This window comes from Saccopteryx bilineata, chromosome 7, assembly GCF_036850765.1.
Source record: "Saccopteryx bilineata isolate mSacBil1 chromosome 7, mSacBil1_pri_phased_curated, whole genome shotgun sequence".
NCBI lineage: Eukaryota > Metazoa > Chordata > Mammalia > Chiroptera > Emballonuridae > Saccopteryx > Saccopteryx bilineata.
The window spans coordinates 69,064,558-69,080,701 of NC_089496.1; positions in this window are offsets into that span (position 1 = coordinate 69,064,558).

Here is a 16,144-nt window from a genome sequence, read left to right on the forward strand (position 1 = left end):
AAAGCAACAGAGTATATATTTTTCTCTAGTGTACATGGAACATTCCAAAAATTGACCATATGTTGGGCCACAAAAATAACATCAGCAAATTCAGAAAAATCAAAATTGTACCAAGCATATTTTCTTTTTTATTTATTTATTTATTTTATTATTTATTTATTTTTAGAGAGGAGAGAGAGAGTGAGAGAGAAGGGGGAGGGAGGAGCAGGAAGCATCAACTCCCATATGTGCCTTGACCAGGCAAGCCCAGGGTTTTGAACTGGCGACCTCAGCGTCTCCAGGTCGACGCTTTATCCACTGCGCCACCACGGGTCCCAAGCATATTTTCTGATCATAAAGCCTTGAAACTAGAATTCAACTGCAAAAAAGAGAGGAAAAAAACCAAAAAATGTGGAAACTAAACAACATACTTTTAAAAAATGAATGGGTCAAAGGAGAAATAAGCACAGAGTTTAAAAGATATATACAGACAAATGAAAATGACAATACAACACATCAGAATCTCTGGGATGCAGCAAAAGCAGTTATAAGAGGGAAGTTCATATCACTTCAGGCCTATATGAACAAACAAGAGAGAGCCCAAGGAAACCACTTAACTTCACACCTTAAGGAACTAGAAAAAGAAGAACAGAGACAACTCAAAACCAGCTGAAGAAAGGAAATAATAAAAATCAGAGCAGAAATAAATGAAATAGAGAACAAAAATCTATAGAAAAAATTAATAAAACAAGGAGCTGATTCTTCGAAAAGATCAACAAAGTTGACAAACCCTTGGCAAGATTCACCAAGGAAAAAAGAGAAAGGACTCATATAAACAAAATCCAAAATGAAAGAGGAAAAATCACCATAGACATCATAGATATACAAAGAATTATTGTAGAATACTATGAAAAACTATATGCCACCAAATTCAACAACCTGGAAGAAATGGATAAATTCCTAGAACAATATAACCTTCCTAGACTGAGTCATGAAGAAGTAGAAAGCCTAAACAGACCAATTAGTAGGGAGGAAATAGAAAAAACTATGAAAAAACCTCCGTAAAAATAAAAGTCCAGGCCCAGACGGTTATACTAGTAAATTCTATCAAACATTAAAAGAAGACTTGGTTCCTATTCTACTCAAACTCTTTCAAAAAATTGAAGAAAAAGCAATACTTCCAAACACATTTTATGAGGCCAATATAACCCTCATACTGAAACCTGGCAAGGACGGCACAAGAAAAGAAAACTATAGACTAATATCTCTAATGAATACAGATGCTAAAATACTAAATAAAATACTAGCAAATTGAATACAACAACATATTAAAAAAATAATACATCATGATCAAGTGGGATTAATCCCAGAATCTCAAGGATGGTTCAACATACGTAAAACGATTAACGTAATGCACCATATCAACAAAACAAAGAACAAAAACCGCGTGATCTTATCAGTAGATGCAGAAAAGGCACTCGATATAATACAACACACCTTTATGTTTAAGACACTCAACAAAATGGGTATAGAAGGGAAATATCTCAACATGATGAAGGCCATATATGATAAATTATCAGCTAATATCATATTAAATGAGATAAAACTGAGCACTTTATCCCTTAAATCAGGAACAAGACAGGGTTGTCCACTCTCTCCACTCTTATTTAATGTGGTGCTAGAAGTTCTAGCCAGAGCAATCAGACAAGATAAAGAAATAAAGGCATCCATATCGGAAAAAAAGTAGTAAAGGTATCACTTTTTGCAGATGATATGATCCTATACATCGAAAACCCCAAAGAATCCACAAAAAGATTACTAGAAAGAATAAACCACTACAATAAGGTCACAGGATACAAAATTAATATACAAAAGTCCATAGCCTTTCTATATGCCAACAATGAAACATTAGAGAACGAACTCAAAAAAATAATCCTCTTCATGATTGCAACAACAACAACAAAAAATACCTAGGAATAAATATAAAAAAGAATGTAAAGGACCTATATAACGAAAACTACAAAGAATTGTTAAGGGAAATCGAAAAAGATACAATGAGATGGAAAAATATTCCTTGTTCTTGGATAGAAAGAATAAATGTAATCAAAATGGCAATATTACCCAAAGCAATATACAAATTTAATGCAATTGCCATCAAAATTCCAATGGCATTTTTTAAAGAAATGGAACAAAAAATCATCAGACTTATATGGAAATATAAAAAACCTCGAATAGCCAAAACAATCCTAAGGAAAAAGAATGAAGCTGGGGGCATTACAATACCTGACTTCAAACTATATTATAGAGCCACAACAATCAAAACAGCATGGTATTGACAGAAAAATAGACACTCAGACCAATGGAACAGAATAGAAAGTCCAGAAATAAAACCACATATATATGGTCAAATAATTTTCAATAAAGGGGCCAACAACACACAATGGAAAAAAGGAACCCTCTTCAACAAATGGTGCTGGGAAAACTGGAAAGCCACATGCAAAAGAATGAAACTCGACTACAGTTTGTCCCCTTGTACTAAAAGTAATTCAAAATGGATCAAAGATCTTAAATATAAGACCTGAAACAATAAAGTACATAAAAGAAGACATAGGTACTAAACTCATGGACCTCGGTTTTAAAGAGCATTTTATGAATTTGACTCCAGAGGCAAGAGAAGTGAAGGCAAAGATAAACGAATGAGACTACATCAGACTAAGAAGTTCTTGCTCAGCAAGAGACACTGACAACAAAATAAACAGACAGCCAACTAAATGGGAAATGATATTTACAAACAACAGCTCAGATAAGGGCCTAATATCCAAAATATACAAAGAACTCATAAAACTCAACAAACAAACAAACAACCCAATAAAAATATGGGAAGAGGACATGAACAGACACATCTCAAAGGAAGAAATACAAATGGCCAACAGATATATGAAAAGATGCTCATCTTCATTAGTTATTAGAGAAATGCAAATCAAAACTACAATGAGATACCACCTCACACCTGTAAGATTAGCTATTATCAACAAGACGGGTAATAGCAAATGTTGGAGAGGCTGTGGAGAAAAAGGAACCCTCATTCACTGTTGGTGGGAATGTAAAGTAGTACAACCATTATGAAAGAAAGTATGGGGTTCCTCAAAAAACTGAAAATAGAACTACCTTATGACCCAGCAATTCCTCTACTGGGTATATACCCCCAAAACTCAGAAACATTGATACGTAAAGACACATGCAGCCCCATGTTCATTGCAACATTGTTCACAGTGGCCAAGACATGGAAACAACCAAAAAGCCCTTCAATAGATGACTGGATAAAGAAGATGTGGCACATATACACTATGGAATACTACTCAGCCATAAGAAATGATGACATCGGATCATTTACAACAAAATGGTTGGATCTTCATAACATTATACGAAGTGAAATAAGTAAATCAGAACAAAACAAGAACTGCATGATTCCATACATAGGTGGGACATAAAAACGAAACTAAGAGACATGGACAAGAGTGTGGTGGTTATCAGGGGTGGGAGGAGGAGAGGGGAGGAGGAGAGGGGGGGAGGGGCACAAAGGAAACTAGATAGAAGGTGACGGAGGACAATCTGACTTTGGGTGATGGGTATACAACATAATTGAATGACAAGATAACCTGGACATGTTTTCTTTGAACATATGTACCCTGATTTATTGATGTTACCCATTAAAATTAATAAAAATTTATTAAAAAAATGATATAACAAAAAAAATAAAAAAAATAAAAAAAAAGTTAGTGGCAATCACTTGTACTAAAACAAGGGTACAGGGAGGAAACAGCATCTGAGAAGAACTTTGGATTTCATGGCCCAAATTAAAGAATGATAGGCGTTTCTGACACAGTTCACAGCTCAAGTATAGACAGAGAAGCAGGAAAGGATGAATGTGGCCGGGACCATAAAATAGCACCTTTTTTCAGGGAAAATGTCTTTGGCATGAGCAGGCAAACTTCAAAGTTCAAGGAAAGGAATTTTTATTGATAATACATCAAGAAGCAATTGAAGAGTGTTTAAGGTTCACAGGGAAAATGTATGAAAGATTTATTCTATAAGGAAATTAATGTGCTCATTTTATTGAGGAAGGATTGGGGTAGAAAAGCCCAAAGTGAGAGATCCAGCAGATCATTGTGATTGTTTGAGAAACAGCAAGATTTCAAAGAGATGATATCCATGATAGCAACAAGGAGATACAGAAGTCTAGTGGAACAGTTTTCATTTTTTTTTTTAATTTTTATTTATTGATTTTAGCAAGAGAGAAATGGAGAAATGGAGAGCGGCAGAGAGGAATATCAACCTGTTACTGTATGTGCATTACCTGAGATCGAACCTCCAACCTCTGTGCTTTGGGGTGATGCCCTAACAAGCTGAGCCATCCAACCAGGGCTCACTGGTTTTTAATTATGCAATTATGCTCAGTGGAAACAAACTCAGAAAATATAAAAGTACAAGAAGAAAATGAAAATAGCCAATAATGTCACCAATTTCAACGAGAGATGGACATTTTTATGTAGTGCCATTTTTTTTTAATTTCTTTACTTTTTTTTTTCTTACAAATATGGATGATGCCAGCCAAAGCACCTTGGGTAGGTGTTTCCTCAACTGGTAATGCATCACAATTATTTTTTCCATGTTCTGGAAATGTATTTTCATAGATCATGTTAATAACTGCAGTGTCCAATGTACATGTGTATTAATTGCATTTACTGAACCAGTCCTCAAAGAAGCAAATCATTGTTGTGGCACCTTAGTTGTTCATTGATTGCTTTCTCATGTGTCTTGACCGGAGGGCTCCAGCCAAGTCAGTGACCCCTTGCTCAAGCCAGCGACCCCACACCGAAGCTGGTGAGCCCATGCTCAAGCTGGCGACCGCAGGGTTTCAAACCTGGATCCTCAGCTCTATCTATTGCAACTAAGATTAGAAAGTCTTTGACAATTTCTAATTTTCCCATATCATAATAGGAGTGCCATAAACCTCTGTTGCACATTGAATTTTTGACTATTTTTCTGATCACCCCCCTTGATAAATTAATAAGCATGGAACAGGTCACGAACCACTGTTAAGCCACGACCAGTGGTTGTTCCCTGCTTGGTGTTTAGGGTCTGCACACTAGACCTTCAGGGCCTGCAGTCACAGCGGCGTTTTCTGGCCACCCTTTTGGCAGAAGCTCCAGGTGGTGGATGTAAGTAGAAGTGCGGCGTGTGACTTCCGCCAAGTGTTCCGTAAAGGTAGTGTGTGCTTTCGGTCTGAGGACAGGAGAAGATGCCTCTGCTGAAGCAAACAGAACACCTCGTCTGGGTCCCTGGCACCTCTGACAGGGCAACACAGCCACCCTGCACTGCCCATTCCCAGACAGAAGGAGAAACAGACTTTTATTTCCTCGGAGTTGCTTTCGAAGTTGGTCTTCCATCAAATGTGGCTGAACTAATCCTAATGACAACAATGGCTCTCCAAGTTTGCACTTGTCCAAACTTTCTGCACACATTACCCAAGTCTCGTCCACAGGGCCACGCTGAGGAACACTGCCACCAGGAATGTGTCGATTAGAGCACCACTCTCCGTTCATCCTGGTCACATGGGCATTGCAATTCCTGCCTCTGCTAGTTTGACAGATGACAAGTGGTATCTCTGTTTTCATTTGCATTTCTGGCTCCTTCTTTGGAATCAGTTCCCATTCCCTTCCCAATCCTCCTGGACACACCCCTCTCTCTGAATACGAACTCAGAGGCATTATCTATGTGACAAGCATCACCCAGATGATGGAGTGGCTGGTTTTGGCTGTTCTGCAGTATCTTTTCGCCTTCCATTCTAGAATGCAGGCTCATCACCCAAAGACAATGCACCCAGCGGGTCTCTCCAGGTCCACCTGCTCTGCGCAGCATGGCATGTGTGCCTGTCTGTTTAACATGCTCAAGCTTTATTATTGTTGAAAAAGGAACATGAGGGCACAAACACCAGCAGATTGTACAAACTATATGTGAACCGAGAGTTTCAGCATTTGCAGCCACACTTCTTTCTCCACCCCAGCCCACTTATATACCTGCTGCCTGGGCAGTCCTCTCTGCGTGCTCCCAAAGTCCTCTTTCCCAATATACATACACTCAGGCTTCGGGGAGGCAGCTTCTTTTCTGACCAGCCAGAGCACTCCCCTGTTATTGATGAAAAAATGTACTTCTTGCATCCAAGAGAAGGAGCCCTAATCTGTAGTCCCTCTCCATTTCCCCCTTAGACTCTGTCTGCGGTAAACCTCTTTCTCTTCCCTTAAGAACTTGCTCCCTTGAACATAACCTGCTTAAAAGACAGTGACAGAACCTCCACACTTGAGAACAAACAGTAATTTCATTTCCTTTTTTTTTTCTTCTTTTCCAAGAGAGAGGAGGGGAGTTAGAGACACAGATTCCCATATGTGCCCTGACTGGGATCCACCTGGCAATCCCCATCTGGGGCAGATGCTCTGCCCATCTGGGCCCATGTCAACAACTGAGCTATTTTTAATGCCTGAGGTAGAGGCTCCATGGAGCCATCCTTAGCACCTGGGGCTGATGTGCTCAAACCAATCAGCCATGGCTGTGGGAGAGGGAGAGAGGGAGAGAGGGAGGGGGGGAAGGGAGGTAGAGAGGGAGGGATGGAGAAGCAGGTGGTCGCTTCTCCTGTGTGCCCAAACCAGTAATTGAACCTGAGACATCCACATACTGGGCCGACGCTCTACCACTAAGACAACTGTCGAGGGTCAGAGGGTCATTTCTAAACATGCATCAGCACATCTATTGCCTCCTCTTATAACCTCCACTGTCATAACCATTCACTCCCAGGAAATCAATTGGTTTTTTTGAATACCAGCTCCCTAACCAATATGGACTTCTTTCAAATCCAGTAATAAGTTCCATGAAGGGGTACAGAAAATGATGGTATCCTGTTTACTATCTCCATCCTCTTTCTCATCTACGAATTAGGAAACTTAGGAATTCCTCCTCCATCACTGCTCCTGATCGTTACTTTCCTCCATGTTTTATCTACCATTTTCATGCATTTGTGTCGCTTTGACTACCTCTGAAGAGGAAACCTTTATTGAGGGCCTACTATGTGTCCAGCACTGTTCATGCATCCTTTAATTTGTCTCAAAATCACAGTATGAGGCAAGGATTATTATTAGTGCCATTTGAAAGATGAAAACACCAATTCTCAAAGTCACAGCTTTTCGTGATTAGAAACAAAGTCACACCTCTGAGTGGCAAAACAAGACTGAAAGTCTGACGGCCGGAAATGATCTACACCCTGGAGGATGGCACTCTGTTGCCTCTTTGTAAATTCCTCCAGTTTTTCTTCTTGGCTTATTTATTTACCTCCCTGTTGTTTTGTGACTCTGATACCCCTCATGGAGGTCTTTCTGCCATCTTCACATCAACCCAAACTCCACTGAACTCTTGACTCACCTGGTGGCTAAGTTTAATAACAGCAGAACTGATCATTTTGGCCACTGCATTCCTTAGGACTGGGAAGGCTAAAGAGAACCCTGCTGGTGGCAGCTGCCTTTACTGGTATAGTGGATAAGTCAACTGCAACCACTAGGTTCTCCTGCGGTCATTTTCATTTTTATTTTTTTAATGAGAACAGGTAACAGTAAATCAGGGCCAATACCCCTCCCCTTTAAATCAATAGAATAATGACAATAATAATAATAATAATAATAATGTATCAGATGCTGTGCTGAACCCCTCTGCATGTCACTGCTTTCACATCAACCACAGTAGAGGGCACTGTCACTATCCCCACTTTACAAATGAGAAAACCGACGCTCGGACATTTCCAGGACCTTGGTTCACCTCCTACAGTCATCACCTGGCGGACCCTGAAGTCGAGTCTGTGTCAACCCAAAGTCACAACCTACATTCTTAGCCACTGTCATACAATGCTTCCTCTTCTTAATAATATCGCTAAAGTCTTATTAAACTAGCAGAAACCCATCGGAATATAATTACCTAACAGCCAATCCCCAAATTCAATCCATTTTTTTTCCATTCTTATCATCCAGGATAGGACCAGATATGTATCCAATTTCACCTGTTTACATTAAGAAACATTATTACACTTTTCTACATTTTTTCCATTAAAATTTTGTCAAGCATATAACTCTCTGGCAATATATTTGAAAACCTGAACGAAACAGATTATTTCCTAGCAACATATCAATTACCGAAATTGACCCATTAAGCAGTGGAAAATGTGAATAGGCTGATTAGCATAAAAAGGGGAACAAAGGCCCCAGAAGTAGGTGAGTTTCCAGCTGAGGTAATCTAACCTATGAGATAGATAATCCCAATACTATTTAAACCAGAGATAAACAGATGGACATTTATTAAATTCATTTATTTTTTAAATTTTATTTATTCATTTTAGTAGGAGAGGAAGGGAGGAAGAGAGAAGAGAGAGAGGGACATCAATCTGTTCCTGTATGTGCCTTGACTGGGGATCGAACCGGCAACCTCTGAGCTTCAGGACAATGCTCTAACCAACCAAGCTATCTGGCAAAGGCTATTCAATTCATTTATACATACAGTTTAATAACAAAACATACTAAGGATGCCACAGGAAAAATATTGTATAAGTCCAATTCAAATGGGATATTAGAAAATGAATCTTGCAAAGATATTTTAAAAATACTACATTATAACCAAGTAAGGTGTATCCGAAAAACCAGGATGGTTGTTCTCAATAACTCAGTCTGCATAATACATTATGTCAAAAAAAATAAAGAACAAAACATTTGCAAATAAATCAATGCTAAAGTGACATTTGATAACATTTAGCTGTCTTTTAAATAATATTTTAAGTAAAACACACAGGAGGGAAACTAATAAAATATACACTATCAAGCACAACAGAAAATATTATACTAAATAGGTAATATGTAATATTTAAATTAAAATTAAAAATCAGACTATAATATCCTATATCACTGTTATAATTTAACACTACCTTGATTCAACTATAGAAAACATTGGGGGAAAAGCAAATAATACTGTTTTATAATGATCTTATTTCTTGCTCAAAAATTTCCCATAAGAATGAAAAAAACAGAATTTATAATAGAATTTGTAAGCAATAGGCACCTACACATAAAAATAGGAGGAAAAAAATGACTTAGAAACAAATGTAACAGAAATGATATTAGACATAAATGATAAAGCTATATAATCTCTTGGAAGATATAAAATAATATCTAAACAAATGGGAAGCTATGCCATCTCTTTGGCTAGAAGACTCAAGACCACAAAATAGAAAAATCCCCCTAAGTTAATAAGTAGAAGAGCAATTCAATTAGAGCCAAGAGAATCCCTTCTATGATTCCATAAAATACTCTCAAAGTTTACATTAAAAAAAGTCATCTTTATATAATAGCTATTTTTTTTTCTAATAGGAAGAAAGACTGGAGAAGGGAACCTGGTCATGCCAGGATGCAAACCATTCTAAAAGCACTGTAATCGAATCAGTTTGGCACTGGCCAGGAAGAGACAACCAGATTAAAAGAACAGAATAGAAAATCCAGGAATACATGCCCCTGTCCACATGAAAATTCAGCTGGTATTTCAGTTCAGTTGAAAAAAAGAACAGGCTTTCTCATAAATGGTGTCAGTGAACTGGTGGATAACAAAATTGGACCTCGAGTTCATACAATATATGAAAATGTTTTCCAGATGGGTTAAAGACTTAAAGGTAAGAAATGAAGCAATAAAACTCTGAGAGGCTATCTTGAAGGCAATATGTACAGTCCGGGAGCAGGAAAATGCTTCTAGCTCAGACTAGAAACCCCAGAGCTATAAAAGAGAAAAAATCGACATATTTGCCTGTAAAAAATTGATAAATGTTGAATGATCACTCATACTACAAATAAAGTAAGTGAGCGAACACTAGGTATGGGGGGAAAAGCAGTGAGCCCCTAGAACTGATGTGAATAAAACAACCTGTGAGCAGTTCTAACAGTTTCACTGAAGAACAAATTCAAAAGCCAACGAACCTATGACAGGCTGTGCAAAATCACTGGTAGCCAGGAAAATGAAATTTTGAAGGACAAGCTATCACTTTTACAACAACACACACACACACACACACACACACACACACACAGTCGAGATAATCACTACTGGGACAGAGCAGGGAAAAGAGCAATATACATTTTCACAATATCTAAGAAAATATAAGCAAGGATGCTCTAGTGAAAAAAATAAATCCTGTAAACCAAATAAACACCCACCTATAGGGGAATGGCTATAGCTGTACCTCCACACCATTCAATTATTTTGTGACATTTGAAAAATAAACTACAATAAGCCTAGTTGATTTGAATTTATTTTCTTGGTAGGTTATTTGAGAGAGTCAAAATGAAGGAAAGTGGCCCTGGCCAGTTAGTCAGAGGTAGAGTGTCAACCTGGCATGTGAATGTCCCAGGTTTGATCCCCAGTCAGGTTACACAGGAGAGGCAACCATCTGTTTCTCCCTCTCCCACTTCTCTCTCTCTTCCTCTTCCACAGCCATGGCTCGATTGGTTTGAGCACACTGGCCCCAGGACACTGAGGATGGCTCCATGGAGCCTCTGCCTCAGGAACTAAAAATAGCTTGGTCGTGAGCATGGCCCCAGATGGGCAGAGCATCAGCCCCAGATGGGGGTTGCCGGGTGGATCCAAATCAGGGCACATGTGGGAGTATGTCTCTCTATCTCCCTTACTCTCATTTGGCAAAGAAGAAAGGAAAAAAAAAGATGAAGGAAAGTGAGCACCAAAATGATCTTTTCTGAAATAAGGAGCAAAGACAAAGAAAAGTCTCTAGTAGATTATGACATTATAATCACAGAGAAAACTATGAAAAGAGGAGACCTATTCTCTTTGGCACTGAGGAGGTGAACAAGGCAGGGGGTGTACAGGCTGATGTGCAGAGAGTAAGTGAAAAACAGAAAAGACTGCATGAAAAATATTGCATTTATTTTTTGTGTTTCGGGTAAAAACTGTGCCTGTGAGGATGTGTATAAAGAAAATGTTCACAGAAAATATAAAAAATGTAAAAGGGTATCATTTGTGTTTGCCTAAATTAATCTCACTGTCATTTCCAGGTTGTGCATCTATTTTATCATACCTATTCCTTTTCCTTTCAGATTTCTCCTCCCAGAAAGGTTAAAAATATCAACAATCCTCCACACATCCCCTTCGTTGTTCTGCACCGACAACACTGTCATTTATTTTAATAGAAGAAAATCAGAACTCCTAGAACTGTACAGATTATTGTCATGTATGTCAGGAAATGCCAGTGGCCTCATCTTTGTGAGTTCTGGACAACTCTGGACTTTTGCTACTCTGGCTTCTAGAAGTCTCTCCTACTGCACTGCTTACAATGCTGCTCTCAGTTTGCAGACAGTGCAGTCTGTGGGTAGTTACGAAAGTGTTAACGATCAGCATCACCACTGGGAATCTGCCAAGCTTTGGCATGAGGGGCTGGCATTCCTTTGATCCCCACAAAACCAGAGAGAGGAGGGCTCCGTGCGTGTGCCAAGAGTCACCGCCCGCTCTTAAGTAGTGCTGGGAACAATCTTTTGCACACCACCCTTCAAGTCGATGGACAGGATGTCAGACACCCCTCACCCCCAAATAGCTATAAACCAGTGAGGCAACGTGTGGAAAGGCCAGCGATGTGCCAACATCCTGTCTTTGAAAAAGGAAACAGAGGGTGCCAAGGTACACACGGTGGTCCCTATGTGCCAGGCACCCGAAGAGCCCCTTACTTGCATAAAGTCAGTGAGTCCTCGGGATGACTCAGGCTGAGTCCCAGTTTAAGTGCATTTCCAGAGGAGACATGGAGAAGTTGTGGAAATCTGAAACTCAGCCTTCCAACTGCCCGGCCTGGGCCCTTCACCAGCCTCCCCTGCAGCCCCCACCCTGGGAGAGAATGGCAGCAGGAAGGAGGCGCAGAGGCATGAGCACTGGTTCACAAAGCCCTCCAGGCCCAGCAGCAGCGCCCCCTGCAGAGCAGAGAGCTGCAGGCAGGTGTGCACCGACTCTCCTGTGCAGACTCAGGATGACGAGAACTGTGCTCTGTGTCTGACTGCTGGGGGTGGGGGAGGGAAGGAGGGTTTGGGGGTGGTGACGGAGGAAGATTTGGGGGTGAACGTACTACACAGTGTAGAGGTGTGTGGTGAAATTGGGTATCTGAAACCTGTATAATTATGTTAATCAGTGTCACCCCAATAAATTTGATTAAAAAGAAATAAGTAAAATATTAAAAAATGTTTTAATAAAGGAAGGAAGTACTGATACACGCTGCAAAAGGATGAACCTTGACCACACTGTGCTCAGTGAAAGAAGCCTGTCGTGGAGGCCCACGGACCATGTGAGTCCACGTCCGTGTGATGCCCAGGACCATCAAACTTGCAGGGGCAGACGGCAAACAGGAGGTGGCAGGAGGGGGAGGGGGGAGGGGGAGTGACAGCTGATGGGTCTGGGGCTTCTTTCTGGAGGATTAAGAAGGTTCTAAAACTGTGTGAGGGCTGCCCAGCTCTGTGAAGACACTAAAGCCACTTACATTATACTGCAAATGGGTGAGCTCTGTGCTGCATGAGTTATATGCTCAGTAAGTTTGTTTTTTTCAAGAAAGTCTTCAAGATTGGAGAAGTTGAATTATCCTAAGGAGGGCTCCAATTATTCCAGGACCCTGGGAAGAAGCTTTCCCCCTAAAAGAAGACACAAAATGGCCAAGAGATATACAAAAAGATGCTCAACTCCACTACCCTATCAGAGCAACGTGAATCAATACTACAATGGGACACCTCACCTTGCACCTGTGAGAATGGCTATTATCAACGAGACCGGTAATAACGAGGTTACCAGAGGGAAGGATTGGGAGACAAATATATTTAGGAGATGTGACTTTGGGTGGTGGGCACACAATGCAATATACAGATGACATATCAGAATTGCACACTTGCAACCTAAATAGTTTTATTAACCAATGTCACTCCAGTAAGTTTAATTTAAAAAAAAAATTCCCCCCAAAACACAATGTCTTAAAGGAAATGAAACCCCACTAAACATCATACCAACATTCACTTCACTTTTTCTAGGAAAAGTGACTGGTCCCAAAGAGAATTTCCAAATACATTTTAGGTCATAACCCCACTATTGGAATAAGTAGGCCTCCAATAAGACCTGACACACAACACAAATGAATGCACAGATTCTCTTTCACTGCTTACATGTCACAGTCCTTCCAAACCATGGCCACACCTCGCGTGTGGCACGGCCCGCTGGGCAGCGAGGAAGCAGAGGAGGCCAGTCCCAGTCAGCCGCTCCTACGAATCGAGCCGAGGACTGAAGAAAGGCTGGGGAAGCATGCCTAATCATTCCAGAACAAATTTTTTTTAAATCCACACCTAATTAGAGGTCTGCACACACACTAACTGCTGTCTGGGAGAGGTATCCCATCTGGAAAGGCAGCTTGTCCCCAGGAATGGGGAGAGCATGAACGAGTGAGCCTGCTGGTTCAGAGGTGAGAAATCCTTTCCTCACAGGTTCAAACTTCCAGGTTTGGGGATATGGCACATTCATATTCTTTAGTGGAACCCATGCTCATCTTCCAGGGTGATTCCTGGGGACTCACTAGTCTCACACCACCACCCCTGTCCAATTAGGGGTCTCACTTTTGCAAATAGTAACCTTTCTGTTGTCAAGGGCTTTTCTCGCCACTTTCTGGTAAGGGGTTTGGGAGCGAAGTTCAGCACAAATTCCTCTGGGGGCGGGAACTCAGGCAACAGTGTCTGAGCAGACGTTACCTCTGGTTATCTATTAATAGAAATAAATGCACCCTGTGAAAGATTTTGGAACCCTCATCCAGAAGCAGGACATAAGGGGAGACCCCAGCGGTAGGGCCGTGCACACCAGGGGCAGGGCTGGCCACCATCACTGGAGGCCAATAACAGTGCAGGCGAGACCATCAGCAAATATGATATGCACATTTCCACCTGATTAACATCTCTGTTCTGAAAGTTAGACATTTTTGGTTAAACCTTCCAATTTTTTTCCTTCTTTTCCAAGTGAGAGGAGGGGAGATAAAGAGACGGATATCCTATATGCGCCCTGACCAGGGCCCATCTGGCAACCCCCTCTGGGGCCGATGCTCTGCCCATCTAGGGCCATGCTCACAACCAACCTATCTTTAGCACCTGAGGTGGGGGCTCCAAGGAGCCATCCTCAGCATCCAGGGCTGATGCATTTGAATCAATCAAACCATGGCTGTGGGATGGGGAGAGAGAAAGAGAAAAGGGGGGGTGGGGTGAAGCAGATGGTTGCTTCTCCTATATACCCTGACCAGGGATCAAACCCAGGCTAGCCACAAGTCAGGCCGATGCTCTACCACTGAGCCAACAGGCCAGGGCCTAATTTTTTTTTATTCATTTTACCAGATGAAACAGTAGTCAAAGATTGGTGTGTTTTTGAAAAATGCCAAAGATATTTGTAATCATCTACTTTGATCTATAATATATATAATTACTGCATTAATCTCTAATCAAAGCAGAATTTCTAAGTAAAGTAATTTCTATTTAAAATAAACACTCATCAAAGTAATATGAGGATGGATTCTTTATTCTAATTAAAAAAACTCACTTGTCCTACCTTATAAATTTTTTTAAGAATTGTAAACACACAACAAAACAAATTATATGAAAAATATATAGTAATAAAGAATGTTTCTTCTTACTAGCTCACCATTCTCAGTCTTCCTTCCCAGAGTTGCTACTTTACCAGTTTGAGTCTATTTTTAGAGACTGACCACCACGTGCAAGCACAGACAGACCACCGGTTTTCTGCCTGCGTTACTGGGAGCAGGCTTTATATTTTCTCCATGATTTCACCAGAAATCTGTCTTGGACATAACTCTGTATCAATGTTTATACTTTAACTCCCTGCAGGGGAAACAGACTTCACTAAAGTACTACAGTTAGTCACTAAAAAATAAACAAGTAAACAACAATCATAAGGGGATGGGGAACCAGTATTTAGAGTTACTACAATGTATTATCTAAAATTTCCCGTTTCCAACGGAAAGTTATGAAACATACAAAGATACAGAATAAAAAGGGGCAGACAACATAAGCACAGTGAAGAAAAACAGGATTGAACAAAGATTTCAAAGTAGTCCTCACACATGCAAAGGGCTAAAGTATATCACCACTATAAAGAATTAAATGGAAGTGTGATGACAAGCTGTGATTCCAGTAGAAAACAATAAAGAAATGGAAATTATATAAAAAGAAACAAAGGAGAATTGTCAAGTTAAAACTAACACAATAATGAAAAATTTACAATGCAGTAGGGAGGCTCAGAGTATGGTCGAACTGGAATAAAAAAGAATTAGTGAACTTGAAGAGATCAATAGAGATTATAGAATCTGAAGAACAAAGATTTAAAAAAGAATGAAGAAGAATGAATACAGCCTCAGAGAAATACAGAGCACCATTATGCACAGAAACATTCACATACGGGGACTGAATCATTCACAAACAGAAGCGAAAGAAAGGCATTCCCAGATAAGTGAACACTTAGAAAAATGTTGGTAGCAAACCAGCATTATAAGACACACTAAAGAAAGTTCTGCACGGTAGAATACCATAAATTTGTGAAACTCACACGTATGTGGACATTAAATAGCATATCCTAACTAACCAATGGGAAAAAATAAAAGAGTAAGTCACAATGGAAGTCTGAAAATACCTTGAGGTCAATGCAACAAACCCACAACATACCAAAACTTACTGCATGCACTCTTAGTAATGTTCAGAAAGAAATTTGCAGCTATAAACTGTAAGGTCGGTGGATAATGGGGGATGGTCACATGGGGAACCCAGACCTGCGAACTTTGGCTAGGACTGCCCAAACCAAGCGTGCCAAAAGAGGCTTCACAGGAACCCTTTGGAAAAAAGCGACCGTCTGCCAACCAGTGACATTTCACCACATCATATTAGCTCGACTTCCCTAAAGGACCCTTTAAATATCTTCCACGCGGTTTAATCCTTGCAACTTCCCTGGCCTCCATCTCCTCCATCTTTCTTTCTTCGGGGCCAGGGAACCTTGCCGGGCGGGATGC